The sequence below is a fragment of the Rhinatrema bivittatum genome, chromosome 5 (genome assembly GCF_901001135.1).
Source record: "Rhinatrema bivittatum chromosome 5, aRhiBiv1.1, whole genome shotgun sequence".
NCBI lineage: Eukaryota > Metazoa > Chordata > Amphibia > Gymnophiona > Rhinatrematidae > Rhinatrema > Rhinatrema bivittatum.
In genome coordinates, this window is record NC_042619.1 from 105929892 (window position 1) to 105944129 (window position 14238).

A 14238-nucleotide genomic window follows, 5' to 3' on the forward strand; every position below is an offset into this window, starting at 1 on the left:
CTCGGGGTAGCCTCAGTGTCATCACACCGGACATTCAGTCTCTACGCCTCCCCGCTCCTCGGGGTAGCTCCAGCGATACTACACCAGAGATTCAGTCTCCACGCTTCCCCGCTCCTCGGGGTAGCCCCAGTGCTGCCACACCGGAGTTACTGTCTCTAAGCTTCCCCGCTCCTTGGGGCACCCAACAGTATTCCTACAGTGCAGGTGTCTGCGATCACAAGGCTGTGATGCAGACAGCTCGGCTACGCTGCCTTTCTCCTGGGCCACAGCCATGGTCCAGTCGCTTGTGTTTCCAATCCAAGGGTGCATGAAACCTACAAAACCTAACATTCAGTGTGAGCACATTCTATAATAATGCTGTGGAGAATTGGGATTATGATTTGTGGAGTGTTGAGGTCTTGAGGAGGGTGGCAATGGCAGTTGGTAGATTGTATATGTAATGCTGTATTGTAGGTAATTGATTTTATGCTGGCTTTTATTCTGTATGTTAAATCTGTAAACTGCTTCTATTGTAAATTTTACTGGTTATGCAGTATATACATTTTTAAATAAATAAAATAAAGGTGCATGATATAAGAACATGCCATTCTGGGTCAGACCAAGGGTCCATCAAGCCCAGCATCCTGTTTCCAACAGTGGCCAATCCAGACTAACACGTACCTGGCAAGTAACCAAAAACTAAGTATATACCATGCTACTGATGCTAGTAATAGCAGTGGCTATTTTCTAAGTCAACTTGATTAATAGCAGGTAATGGATTTTTCCTCCAAGAACTTATCCAAACCTTTTTTAAATCCAGCTACACTAAATGCACTAACCACATCCCCTGGCAACAAATTCCAGAGTTTAATTGTGCATTGAGTGAAAAAAGAACTTTCTCCGATTAGTTTTAAATGTGCTACTTGCTAACTTCATGGAGTGCCCCCTAGTCCTCCTATTATCCAAAAGAGTATATAACCGATTCACATTTACCTGTTCTAGACCTGTAATGATTTTAAACACCTCTATCATATCCCTCTTCAGCCGACTCTTCTCCAAGCTTGAACAGTCCTAACCTCTTTAGTCTTTCCTCATAGGGGAGTTGTTCCATCCCCTTTATCATTATGGTTGCCCTTCTCTGTACCTTCTCCATCCCAACTATATCCTTTTTGAGATGTGGAGACCAGAATTGTACACAGTATTCAAGATTTGGTCTCACCTGGAGCGATAAAGAGGCATTATGACATTTTCCGTTTTATTCACCATTCCCTTCCTATTAATTCCTAACATTCTGTTTGCTTTTTTGACTGCCGCAGCACACTGAGCTGACAATTTCAATGTATTATCCACTATGACACCTAGATCGCTTTCCTGGGTGATAGTTCCTAATCTGGAACTTAACATCGTGTAACTATAGCATGGGTTATTTTTCCCTATATGCTTCATCTTGAACTTATCCACAATAAATTTCATCTACCATTTGGATTCCCAATATGAGAGAGAATACTAAGTAGTCTCCAAAATAATTTCAACCAGGGAAGTAATCTTGAGAAGAAATTGTTGAGAGGAATGGAGATATCTAGAAGGAAGGTAAAGAACTAAAAGATTTGCAAAGTATTCATACTGAGCTCTAAGAAGAGATTTAAACTGTAAACATAAAATTTTAAATTTAATCTTGCATAAAATTGGGAACCAATATAATTTCTGTAATACAGGAGTAACATGCTTGTTTCATTTTAAAGCAGAGATTGGATTAGCTGCCATATTCTGAAATATTTGAAATTGTCTAAGAATGATAATAGAGAGGCTTGAATAAAGAATATTACAGTAATCTACTCTAGTCAGTTTTTAAATCTTGTTCTTAAATCATGTTCACTCAAAAAATGATTTTAGGTGATGAATGTAACAAAGAAAAGAAATGATGAAGACCACAGATGAAATTTGATTTGTCATATTCAATGCAGCATCCATTTTCACTCCTAGCGCTATAAAATCTGAAGAATGCTCAGAATACCAAATAGGCATGAAACTGAAATTAGTGTATACTGACAAAGGAGTCAACCCATCTCCGTATGAGGGTGTGGAGGCCACAACCAGGGTGATGCTCTGCCTCTGGATTCCAAGAGGCCAGCTCAGGGAGTGAGGGTGGACCGGTGACTGCAATATAAGTGTGGGCTGGTCTGCCTACCAGCCTCTTCTTTCTGTTGTTTTTCAGGCTGCAGATCTTCATTCTCTCTGTGGGCCTTCCCCCATTCTTGCAGCCTACCTGGCTTTCATCCTGGCTGGGGGGGGGGGGGGTGTCTCTCCCTCTGGTGTTGTTAAGCTATACTGGGTTTACCACAGGTATTTCCAATAGTAAGTTCACAAATAATATACCCGTGTTTACAATTAAATATTTCAAATTTTATTCCTTATAACATTTAAAACACATAAAACATACCCTATTATATCAAAACTTTCATACCACATTCACTCATCTAAACATCATACCATATACAACATATTAAAATTCACAATACATCACTATAACAGCCAGTGCACAAATATTACAAACATATTGCAACAATCCCTAATTACACTGTAAACAATTTATTGCACAAACACTTTTGTAACAGTTATTACTACTCTTTTAATATTAATGTTACCTAAACTCATCCTATTTCATATCACTTTCAATTAGCTACTTGTTAAACAGATATCCCTTTTTAATCTAATTTAACAAATATCCCTTCGATATTGGTTCCTTTTTTAGCCTCATTTAGTAAATGTCCCGACAGGAAGCTTCTGTTTCACCCGTTGGTTTCTTCAGGGGATTTATTCTTATGCTTACATCCAATGATAGGTGAGTGTGATGACGATCGTAACAATGACTAGGGTAAAGTTAATTAAAGTTAATTAAAATTGATTTGAGTTTTATTTAGGAGGGTTGATGTTGGTTTATGGAATATATGTTAATAATTAGATGGTGGGTGAAATGATGGTTTTCTAATGTGATATGTTTAATTGAAGGTTCCCCAATAACTTTGATTTGGAAGTGGAGTTGTATGTCTAAGAAGACATTATCTGGAAATCGTTGGATGTAAGCATAAGAATAAATCCCCTGAAGAAACCAACGGGTGAAACAGGAGCTTCCTGTCGGGACATTTACTAAATGAGGCTAAGAAAGGAACCAATATCGAAGGGATATTTGTTAAATTAGATTAAAAAGGGATATCTGTTTAACAAGTAGCTAATTGAAAGTGATATGAAATAGGATGAGTTTAGGTAACATTAATATTAAAAGAGTAGTAATAACTGTTACAAAAGTGTTTGTGCAATAAATTGTTTACAGTGTAATTAGGGATTGTTGCAATATGTTTGTAATATTTGTGCACTGGCTGTTATAGTGATGTATTGTGAATCTCCCTCTGGTGTGACAGGCATGCAGAATTTTGCTTCTATTGGCCAGGTGAATTTAATGAGTCCAAGTGGAAGAAGTATTTCTCCCTTCTTTCACTGCGGTAGACTAGTCGCAGGCAAGTATAAAGACGGTGCTTCTGTTTCGTCCTTTTGATTCCAGCACATTGCCACAATGTCATCTGGGCCCATTGTTTTCTCTCCTCTTTGGATTGGGGGCCATGGACTAGCTGCATATTACCACCCAATGTCAGCTCAGGCTCGGCTGGGCTTGGAAGGAAACAGGGCATTGTCTAGCACAGCTTTGGCTGCATATTTGAGGTGCTCCCCTTTTCATGGTGTGCTTGCCTTTTATGGCACCCCCATGGCTACCAGCTTGTGGCTGCAACAGGCGCAGACTATGACCCCAATAGTAATCAGCATCAAACAGCGATCTTTCGAGACATGGTCGCCACCTCTTCCTGAAAGTCCCAGCAGCAGGAGTGAGGGTCCCAGCAGGAAGAGGAGTGAGGGTCCCAGCAGGAAGAGGAGTGAGGGTCCCAGCAGGAAGAGGGTTTTGGCTGCGTGCGCCTAAGATGCCTGCGGTGTTCCCACTCCCCCCGCACCCCCCCCCCCCCATGTGAATTGACAGAGTACAACAGAGCTGGAGGTGAACCCTGGGGACCCCGGCAGGTTTTGCTTGGGTCAGCCCCTGTTCCCTGCCGCCGCATGCAGTCCTACTACAGGCTCTCTCTCGTGTGAGTGCAGAGGTGAGTCTGAGCATTGCGGGACATGCATTGGAGCATACGATCTCAGTACCTGATCGTAAGCTCTTCCATTTGCTCCCAAGCTCATTTGCTGTTGTTGTAAATTTAACTAATTTAAAATAATGGAGATTGGGTGCAATTTCAACCCCTCCCTCCCCCCAAATCAGCTGAGTTCCTCAGCTATGCTCCACTCACAGACCATGGTTGTGTACCTGTTTTGGACTGCACAACATGGACAATCTTTGTGGTCGCAGGGGCAGTGTTTGAGCCGCCTACCAGATTGAGATACTCCTGTACATTCAGTCTTGTGGCTGCTTGATGCTTACATTTCCAAAAATAAACAAACTAAAAGCCACAGCAGGCCACACTGTCTGTGTCCTTCCAGGTCCTATGGCCTTTAATTTCTGACACTTCATGAGGCACCCAACAGGCTGTCCACTGGTGCATGACTCCTGCTTCAACCCCACCATAGTACATAGAAACATAGAAATGACGGCAGAAGAAGACCAAACTGCCCAGCAAGTTTCGCACTTTTTTTTTTCTTCATACTTATCTGTTTCTCTTGGCTCTTAGTAACCTTTTGGTTCTATTTCCCTTCCACCCCCACCATTATTGTAGAGAGCAGTGTTGGAGCTGCATCTAAGTGAAATATCTAGCTTAATTAGTTAGGGGTAGTAACCGCCGCAATAAGCAAGCTACACCCATGCTTATTTGTTTACCCAGACTATGTAATTCAATCCTTGTTGGTTGTCTGTATATAGATCCACTTTTCTTCATTCCCCCTGCCGTTGAAGCAGAGAGTTATGCTGGATATGCATTGAAAGTGAAGTATCAGACTTTCTCCCCTGCCGTTGAAGCAGGTACTGTAGCCTTCCATATGGCCTATTTTTCAGCCTAAAATGGGGCAAGAGTCCCTGCATTTGCCATGTATTGATATCATAACTCAGGTGGCAGCAATGCTATGTTCTGGTTAATTACCTGTGGATATTTATTCCTATGGGCAACTTTAGGAATGGTTAGCTCATGTTCCTGTTGTAGCCACTAGTGCAGATAGATGAGCTGATAATCAATCTGGTAAACCAACACAGTAATATTTTAGATGTGCTAACATCTCTCAGGTCTTCCGCCATGCATCCCAATTTCTGCCTTACTAAAATGATTTTAACATCTTCCTGCATTTCCCGTAACTCTTTCCACATTCCTTCTGTTACTCATTCCAGTAGGAAAAGTTTTGAATTGATTAGGCCACATTCCTGGTCTATAATATAGTACAACTAGGCAGGATAACGAGGAATCTGAAAGCCAGTGCATTAATATTTGTAGATGTAACACCAGCTCTAAGGCATCCCATCATACATTCCAGTCTATCTGTTTGATAATAAGGCATCAATATCTTCTTGCAGTTCCTGTGGCTATTTCCTCATTCCTTTTATTTACTGATTCCTGCTGGAGAAGTCTGATATGATTAGTTCACATTTATGGTCTATTCTTTAGTGAAGGTAGGCAAGTTTAGAGATACCTGGTAAAGCAGCATAGCATAGTAATACTGTAGATTCATCATATATCATTCCATTATTTCTGCATTTGCTGATATGACTTTAGTATCTTCCCACAGTTCCTTCAGGTTGTGAACTCAACACTCTGCTTGTTTGGCAAGTCTGTTTCAACACATCACCTAATTTATTATGACCATCTCAAACTTCCATATCTGATAAGGATTTGTTTTTGACTTGGTCATACCTCTCTTTGATATGGGCCATTGCCCTGGCTATCTGTGTTTAATTGTTTTCTCTCTAAGACTGTGATCTCCCTAAGACTGTGATCTTCCATTTGGCTATGCAGTGCATTATATCTCAGGATGTTAATTCCTGATACCGCATGAGCCCATGCAGAGTGCAGTCATTCAGCTACATGGCTTTCTTACCACTTCAGAGTACGACATCATATTTAAACATTCTAGAGAGATTCCCATAAGTAGTGAGGGACAGTGGCCCAGAGGTGAACATTTGCCAGATTGGAGCCGTGTTTTTATTGGGGAAACATACAGTATTCATTATAAAGTATTTGGTTTGGGCCCATTATGTTTACAGTTAGATATGGTGTGCTTACTGTAATATGCAGCATTCTCTAGTTTAAAATAGGTGATGACGAGTGCTCTTGCTAGTTAAGAAATTGCATTGATAGCATCCCCTTCAGGTCCTTTGCAGGGAGCATATTCTATCTGATAACCCCTGGCAGCACCCAGCAAGGAGGGCTGTTGCTCTCTTATCCCTCCACATAAGGGAGAAATTTGCATAAAACACATTGAAGAGATGGTGGTGGCAGTTACTAGATAGAGCCTTGATATGACTATTGCAATATACAATATGTACTCATTTTAAAATCGACCTCTAAATGTCCTGTATGAAGCTTTTTAGAAAGCATTTGAAAGATTTTTTTATTTAAGCAGGCCTTTGAACTTGGCAGTTAGAATTACTGTATTGCATGGATTGTTTATTGCTGATCCATCTTTGTAAATATGTTGGGGAATATATAGCCATCACAAGACATTGGCTTGAGTTTGTGATTACCTTTATGGGTTTTAGAACCTGTCTCTTCATTTTTTAGGTTAGTTGTTTGTTGGTATGTGTTTATTTATTTATTTATTTAACATTTTTTATATACCGAAGTTCTAGCAACAATGTTGCTAATCACTTCGGTTTACATATAACATTGGGGTGACTTGACAAGTGTGTCTTACATGGAACAGGAAAATGAACTTGGAGAAAATTGAATAAATACTAATAACAAATAACATTAAAACAACAACAGTAGTAATAGAAAAGTTATATACAGGCGAATTAAAATGAGTCAATTATGAATTAGGTATCTACAAAATAGACAAGAGGGATTGGAAAATTAATTCTTTAGTTGTTGAGCTAAGAGGTATTATATTGCATAGACCTGGAGGGGGGCTTTGTGAATAGTACTCAGTCGTAGGCGTGAGAGAAAAGCCAAGTTTTAAGTCTTTTTTTAAAAGTAAGGGGGCATTGTTCAAGCCTGAGATCTGATGGTAGAGAGTTCCAGTGGATCGGACCGCAGTGGAGAAGGCTCTTTTGTTTGATGAAATTTTGAGTGGAGGGGTTTTCAGAGAGCCTTTTTGCGCAGTTCTCAGTGGACGGGAGGAAGTATGTAGCTGGAATGGGATCCTGAGGTCTAAGTATGAGGCTTTGTAAATGGATTTATGAATGGATGAAAGGGTTTTGTAGGTGATTCTGTATTTTATAGGGAGCCAATGGAGATTTTTTAATATTGGTGTTATGTGGTCTCTTTTTTTGCTTTAGTTAAGATCCTGGCAGTGGCATGTATGCGATAATATGTGTGTCTGTCTATCATTGACTGGTGGTGTGAGGGCATGTGTACCTCTTACCTCTGTTACAGAGCCTTTGTGTGTATGTCTATCTGTGACTAAGCCTGTGTCTTTGACTAGTATGTGTTATGTATGTGTCTGACTGAGCTTGCACTTGTCTGTGACTAAGTGTACTATTTTATAACTAGGAACACATCATCTTACATCACAATGTATGAATTATGCTCAAACAGTTTTAATTTTTTCTCATTTTGTGTCTGTTGAAAGAAGCATACATCAGAATTCCCTTGTAAAGACTTTTTCAAGAAAATAATTTTTAATTTCCATAATTTCCATGAATTTCCATAATTTCCATAATTTCCATGAATTTCCATGAATATTGCTATTATTATTATTATTATTATGTGCCACTGATTGTTCTTATCTGTTGGAAGGTTCTTTGTCTGTTTCACTTTTATGTGTTGTATGTTTTACTTTATGCCTATTTTTATTGCACCCCACCTCGAATTATGCGTGAGACAGGGATATACATTTTTTAATAAATAAATAAAATACATTATTCCTCAGATAGTGACAGTGACTACGGCAAGTGAAACCTTCCACACTCTGGTGACAGTCCCCAATTGTCCGCTTGTTTGCTATCAATGTGTGATGCTTTCATTATTGCCCCCAAAGTTTCTTCACTGTCACAGGTGTTATCTATTTACATTGGGGATAATCAGCCACACATTTTCACCCTCCTTCCCTTGTAGACATACTTTTGTTTTCTTGGCACTACAGTCTTCAGCTATAATATAGGACTGATTGGGCTCCATAGATACGGCTGGGTAGGAAGTCCTGCACATGCTTGTTTAAAGAGCTATCTAGGAAATGCTCTACATTGGTACTGTTGCATGACATCATCCACATATGTAGCTCATTATCCTGGTGTCTACGGAAACACTTTTGACAGGTAAGCAACTTTATTCTACATATGTTAAAATATTGATAAAACATTGGTCATTGTACTTGTAACAGAATAAGATGTGTTCCCAGCTGGATCATCTTTGATTGGCCTGTTTACCTTGCTGCTTGCTTTTTAATATGATTTATATGCACGTTGTAAAAAAATAGCTTAATTCTTTGCTTGGGAAGGTTAACTTTAAAGAATATAATCTGGTCTGCATTTGATGAGGTATTAATTGTTTGTTTCTTTACGATAAACCAAGTTAGTAGTAGTAGAAGAAAAATGAAACTATATTTCCTTGATCTAAAGGCTTTATCTGCAGCTGAGCCAACTCAGTGTTATTCAATGCTACATTAACTTTTCCATTAGCAATGGTGTTGTAAAATATAAAGCCCTTAAGCATTATGAAGTTGCTGTCTAATATATTTTCCTTGATGTAGCTTCTGTTCAGAATATTAGTCATTATAGAAAAACAACCTCATGACTTTTTTTAGCAGGTTGTTTGCCCTAGCCTTTTATAAATTAGAACATGGTTAATGCACATTTAATGGTCTGTATATAATAGCAATATTCATGGAAATTAAAAATTATTTTCTTGAAAAAGTCTTTACAAGGGAATTCTGATGTATGCTTCTTTCAACAGACACAAAATGAGAAAAAATTAAAACTGTTTGAGCATAATTCATACATTGTGATGTAAGATGATGTGTTCCTAGTTATAAAATAGTACACTTAGTCACAGACAAGTGCAAGCTCAGTCAGACACATACATAACACATACTAGTCAAAGACACAGGCTTAGTCACAGATAGACATACACACAAAGGCTCTGTAACAGAGGTAAGAGGTACACATGCCCTCACACCACCAGTCAATGATAGACAGACACACATATTATCGCATACATGCAAACTGTATCAAAGGCTTCTTATACATTCGGCTTCTTATACATTCAGCTTTCAATCCAGACAGACACACATACAAGCTTCTTCCTAGACCCATGGATATTCAGCCATGGCCACAGACAGAAATATACAGGACAAACATAGTGTCTGTCACGGGTAGATACACACACACACACACAGGCTTACTTCCCTTCTCTTCTGAGGATTTTTTTTCTAATTCTGGATCCTCTGTTTATGCTGTGGTCCTTGTCCAGGTTCTTCTCCCTTTTCAACATGGCCAATACAGCAATGTATTTCTTTTTTGGAGGTTTCTCTTGCTAAGTGTTATGGGTTATATAGTTAAGAGGCTGACATTGTGAACTACATTGTGAATTGAAAAGCAGAAATTTAATCTTCCCTACCACAGAAATGTCACTTTCACACCAAGAAAACTAATGATGAAATGTTTGCCTATAGTCCAACTGAAAACATGATCGAGGGTCACACAATTCAAGCCTTAACTTGTTTGTCATATTTTTTAGATCAAATTCAATTCCCTGGAAAAAAAAAACCATACAAAACTAAGGGAGAAATTTAAAAATAAACAGTTATTTTCTTATCTTAAAAATAATAAAATGTAAGAGCTGTAAAAATAAACCTCCTTGGTCAATTTCTTTTTTATAAATACGATGTTAAATAAAATCTGTTGCAACATAGCAGCAATAAATTGTATTTTAGAATATTCAAACTTTCATATCATTTTTCACATACATTCTAGACTTTTCTCATTTTAAAGGCCAAGGAATTAACGGCCAGAATTTAGAAGGCCTGCGTGCGCCAGGTGAATTTTCAAAGGGGCCCGGCCACGCATGTAAACCCGGTACATGCACAAGTGCCGTGCCTCTTCAAAAGGGCGGGCCAGAGGACATGTTCTGGGGAAGCACATACCAGCAGCCAGACGTTGCACATAAATTACTTCTGCTCCCAAGGAGCACAAGTAATACAAAAAAATTGAGCCAAGGTAGGTTAGTTTTAGGGGATGGGGAGGAGAGGGGAACTGGGGAAGGCCCGATTGCGTCGCCACACAGAGTTTGTGAAATTACAGCCCCCCTTTTGGCGCCGCACACGTGCGCATGGCCACCTGATTTTATAACATGCGCGCGCCAACGCACACATGTTATAAACTTGGCACGTCCATGTGTGCATGCTGGGAAGCGCACACACATGGATGTACGTGCGCTCATTATAAAATCTACCCCAAGTGAGCAGGATTGCACACACAAGTTCCATTTAAACACATGCTATTGATTTGCACCTGGGGCTTCTATGCAGATAAGTCAGGTAGCAAAATATCATGTGTAGATTTCTAATAGAAAAGTTTGCAAAATTTTTAACTTGAGGTTAGTCAATTTTTTGTGAAATCACATTTTTGCAGGTTAACTATGTGTCCATAGCTAATGAGCTGTTTTACATAATGTTTCATCGGTCTTTCATGTGCAGTGCAAATATCTAAGAAGGGACCCTCTGAAACCACTAAATCCTCTTGCTGCAGTACTTGCCACTTGATCCACCATGTACCTTGGACCTCAAGACTTAGTATCTTTTGGGATCCCAGTGATATGGGAGAGATGAAACTCTGGTCAACCCAGCCGACAGTGAAGGCAAGGGACAAAAACAAAGAAGAACATCAACTGATTAATACTATCACTGCTACCGCCTGCTCTCTGGCAAGAGGACCCCTCACATTAGTTGTATAGTCACAAAGGTCTGCTAAATGCCAGATCAATCAATAAGAAATTCCTGATGAGCCATGACATTGTAAATGAGCAAAAATTAGACATCTTAGGGATAACTGAGACATAGCTGAATGAGGTGGGAGGTGTTTTGCTGAATGAACTGTGGTCCAGAGGGTTTCTTCATCCTGCACCAGCCCAGGAAAGCATGGACGGGGAGTGAAAGTCCTATTCTGAAACACAGTCAAGCTGCATAAAATCTCTCTCCCTCAGTTATTGGAATCTGACTACTTACTAGCTGAGCTAGGAGTCATGAACCCAGTAGGGATTCTAATGGTCTACTGATCCCCTTGAAATAACACATCACCCTTACATGAGCTACTGGAGCTTATCACAGTTGTAACTCTGAGACTTCCCAACCTATAGAAAACCGGTTACTGCATACAGCTGAATTCCTCACCACCATGACAACACTAGATCTCACTCAGGATCTTACATCCCCAGATCATGAGAAGGAGCACATACTGGACCTGATCTTCCACTTGGGGGTGAACAATGTAGAACATTATAAGAATGGCATTTAGATAACACCACTCTAATAGACTGACTACTCACTAATTAAATTCTCTCTATACAGTATACTTAAACAAAAGGACTCCCTAAGACCATGAAAGTGATTGAGAAATACCAGACCCACAAAAACCTGCTAATGGCCATAGATTAGTCCCTGATGGACAAGAAGCTATCATTTGTAGTAGACCAGGTAAAGAAATGGAATGAAAATCTAGCAAAAGCCCTAGACAAAACTGCACAACAAAAAAGCCCTGTGTCCTCCCCACAGTTGTGCCCCTTAGTTCTCTCAAGAACTCAGCTTAAAAATGATAGAGGAAAGATTTGAAAGGAAATGGCACAGAATACTCCTCGAGGAGGGCAGTCTAAAATGCAGACTGCACATGACAACCTTCTAAAGAATTTTAACAAAGTCCTAAAATAGAAGTTTCTCTCAGTGTATTAAAAAAGCCTCAAGCCCAAACAAGATACAGTTTGAAATAGTAAATGGCCAGCTATAACCCCAATCTCAATAAAATCTTTCATAGCAGTCTAATGTCAAATGGCTTTGACTCCTTCAAGAACAAAATCAAAGACCTCTGTCAGGACTTTCAAGACATCTCCCATATGGAAATGAAGATTAACTCAAATCCTTGTAAGTACTTTAGAGTTATGAGATTCCTTTACCCCAATCACCAAAGGAGGGACGCAATAAAACTTTGGCCAACCTATGTCCAATACCTGCACCCTTTGCTTTTGCCCATCCAAATTAGTGAAACTGGCAAGCTGGAGTGTTGCAGCCAGAATATCCAAAATGGTCAACTCCTCCCTGTCCTAGGGACTGCTATCTTCAGCTGTGATGCAGTCCATACCGAAAAGGCCAGCCTGGTTCCAGAGAAACCTGAAATTACCTCCCAGTGTCTAACATTCTATTTGAGAATAAATTAGTAGAATATACAGTGCAATCTCAGCTAACTGACTGGCTGGTGAAAGGAAACTGGTTGGAACCTTGCCTATCTGGCCATGGAACAGGTATCATGATCTAAGCCAGGCCACCGTGCTAGTGCTGTTGGATTTCTCAGCAGTCTTCAACACCATAGATAACATTATAATGGTAACAAGTCTAGCAGAGGCTTGCCTATGTGGCGAGATCCTAACCTTGTTTAACTCCTTTCTGTTTGACAGGGAATAATTAATCAGTACATTTCACTGGCAGCACGACATCCCAACAAAACAGAGATTTTCTGGATAAAAAAACCAAACAGGCAGATTCTTGATCTTAAAATGCAACTGGGAACCTTTGAGCTCTCTCCCCCACTAAAAACAGGTCAAAGTTCTAGGAGTCTTACTGGACTTAGAACTAGTCATGTATCTACAAATCCAGACAGCATTAAAGAGCTGCCTTTTTCAACTATGCAAGCTGCAGAGTTTCTGTCCTTGCATCAAAATGATGAACCTAGTCACATTAGCCCATGCCACAGTGACCACTCAGTTGAATTACTGTAACACACTATATAAGGGACCTAACATATAAGACCCTTCACAAACTCCAGCTAATACAAAACATTGTTGCATTATTGATAGGGGATGGAAGTCACATGACCATATCACACCTGCCCCACAAAAACTACACTGACTACCGCTATAGAATCAATTTAAAAAACCTGATGCTTTTTTTCAAGGCTCTGAGAGGAAACAGATCTAGTTGACTCAGAGGGAAGCTGTCTTCTTACAAGCCTTCCAGACATCTAAGATGCTCACTTGAAATCTCCATAACGCTAACAACAAAAGAAATCAAAAGAACCAATACCCATCAAAGTTTCTTGGGAGCAGCCCCTGCCCTTTGTAACGTTTTCCCAGTAGAACTTCACCAAACACATGACAACTTTTACTTTAGAAAACAAGTAAAATCTGGCTCTTTGCCAGGCCCTTACTGTGAAATCTATCATTACCTGCTCCCCTCCAGGCATTTGAATCTAAACTGACTGCCTTTGAATTAAAGTAACTGCTGAAAAATGCTAACATATTTATTTGTCATATTTAGTTCTTTACTGCTTATTTGTATGCTGCCTTTCTAATATGTTGTATTGAATAATTTTATGATTCAAAAAGTGATAATACAGCCAAATAAATAAATCTATAAACTTAAAATTGCACTTTAGTACATTGGCCTTTTAGCCTTTTACATTCTCCAACTGCATAATGCTAGCCAGTGAGATAAAATAAAAAATTTCCAAGGAAGTAATATTATATATACTTTTTTTCAGATTGACACAGTTGTTTTTAGTTTTAGTTCTTACTAAGCATACATTGGGAGGGTCATTTTCAGCAGCTGTCAGAGGGCTAAAGTCTGCAGGTACCTTCAGCCCAAATATTTGCATAAAACTACTTTGAAAATTGCCAAGTCCTGCCAGTAGATGTGGGGGCATATGTGTGGCATGTTACACAAGCTTCAGAGCAGAAGTAATTTGCCACACAAATGTACAAGCCATGAAGCCTACTGCAGCCTGGCCTACCCATCTGGCTCCCATGATATTTAAGATGGCTCCTTAGCAGGAGTCACTTTCCACATGTACATTTAAATGCATTGCAAACATTGTATGTGTGTTTGTAAAGTGGTATATACTTTAAACCCACAGAATACCTTAAAAGGCCA

General features: G+C 39.5%; 1 protein-coding gene across 5 annotated transcripts in view; it reads left to right on the forward strand.

Moving 5' to 3' along the window:
* The window catches only part of NBEA (neurobeachin), a 2460099-nt gene that overhangs the window by 1422790 nt on the left and 1023071 nt on the right, over nt 1-14238 (forward strand). The gene's annotated exons all lie outside the window — the stretch shown is intronic.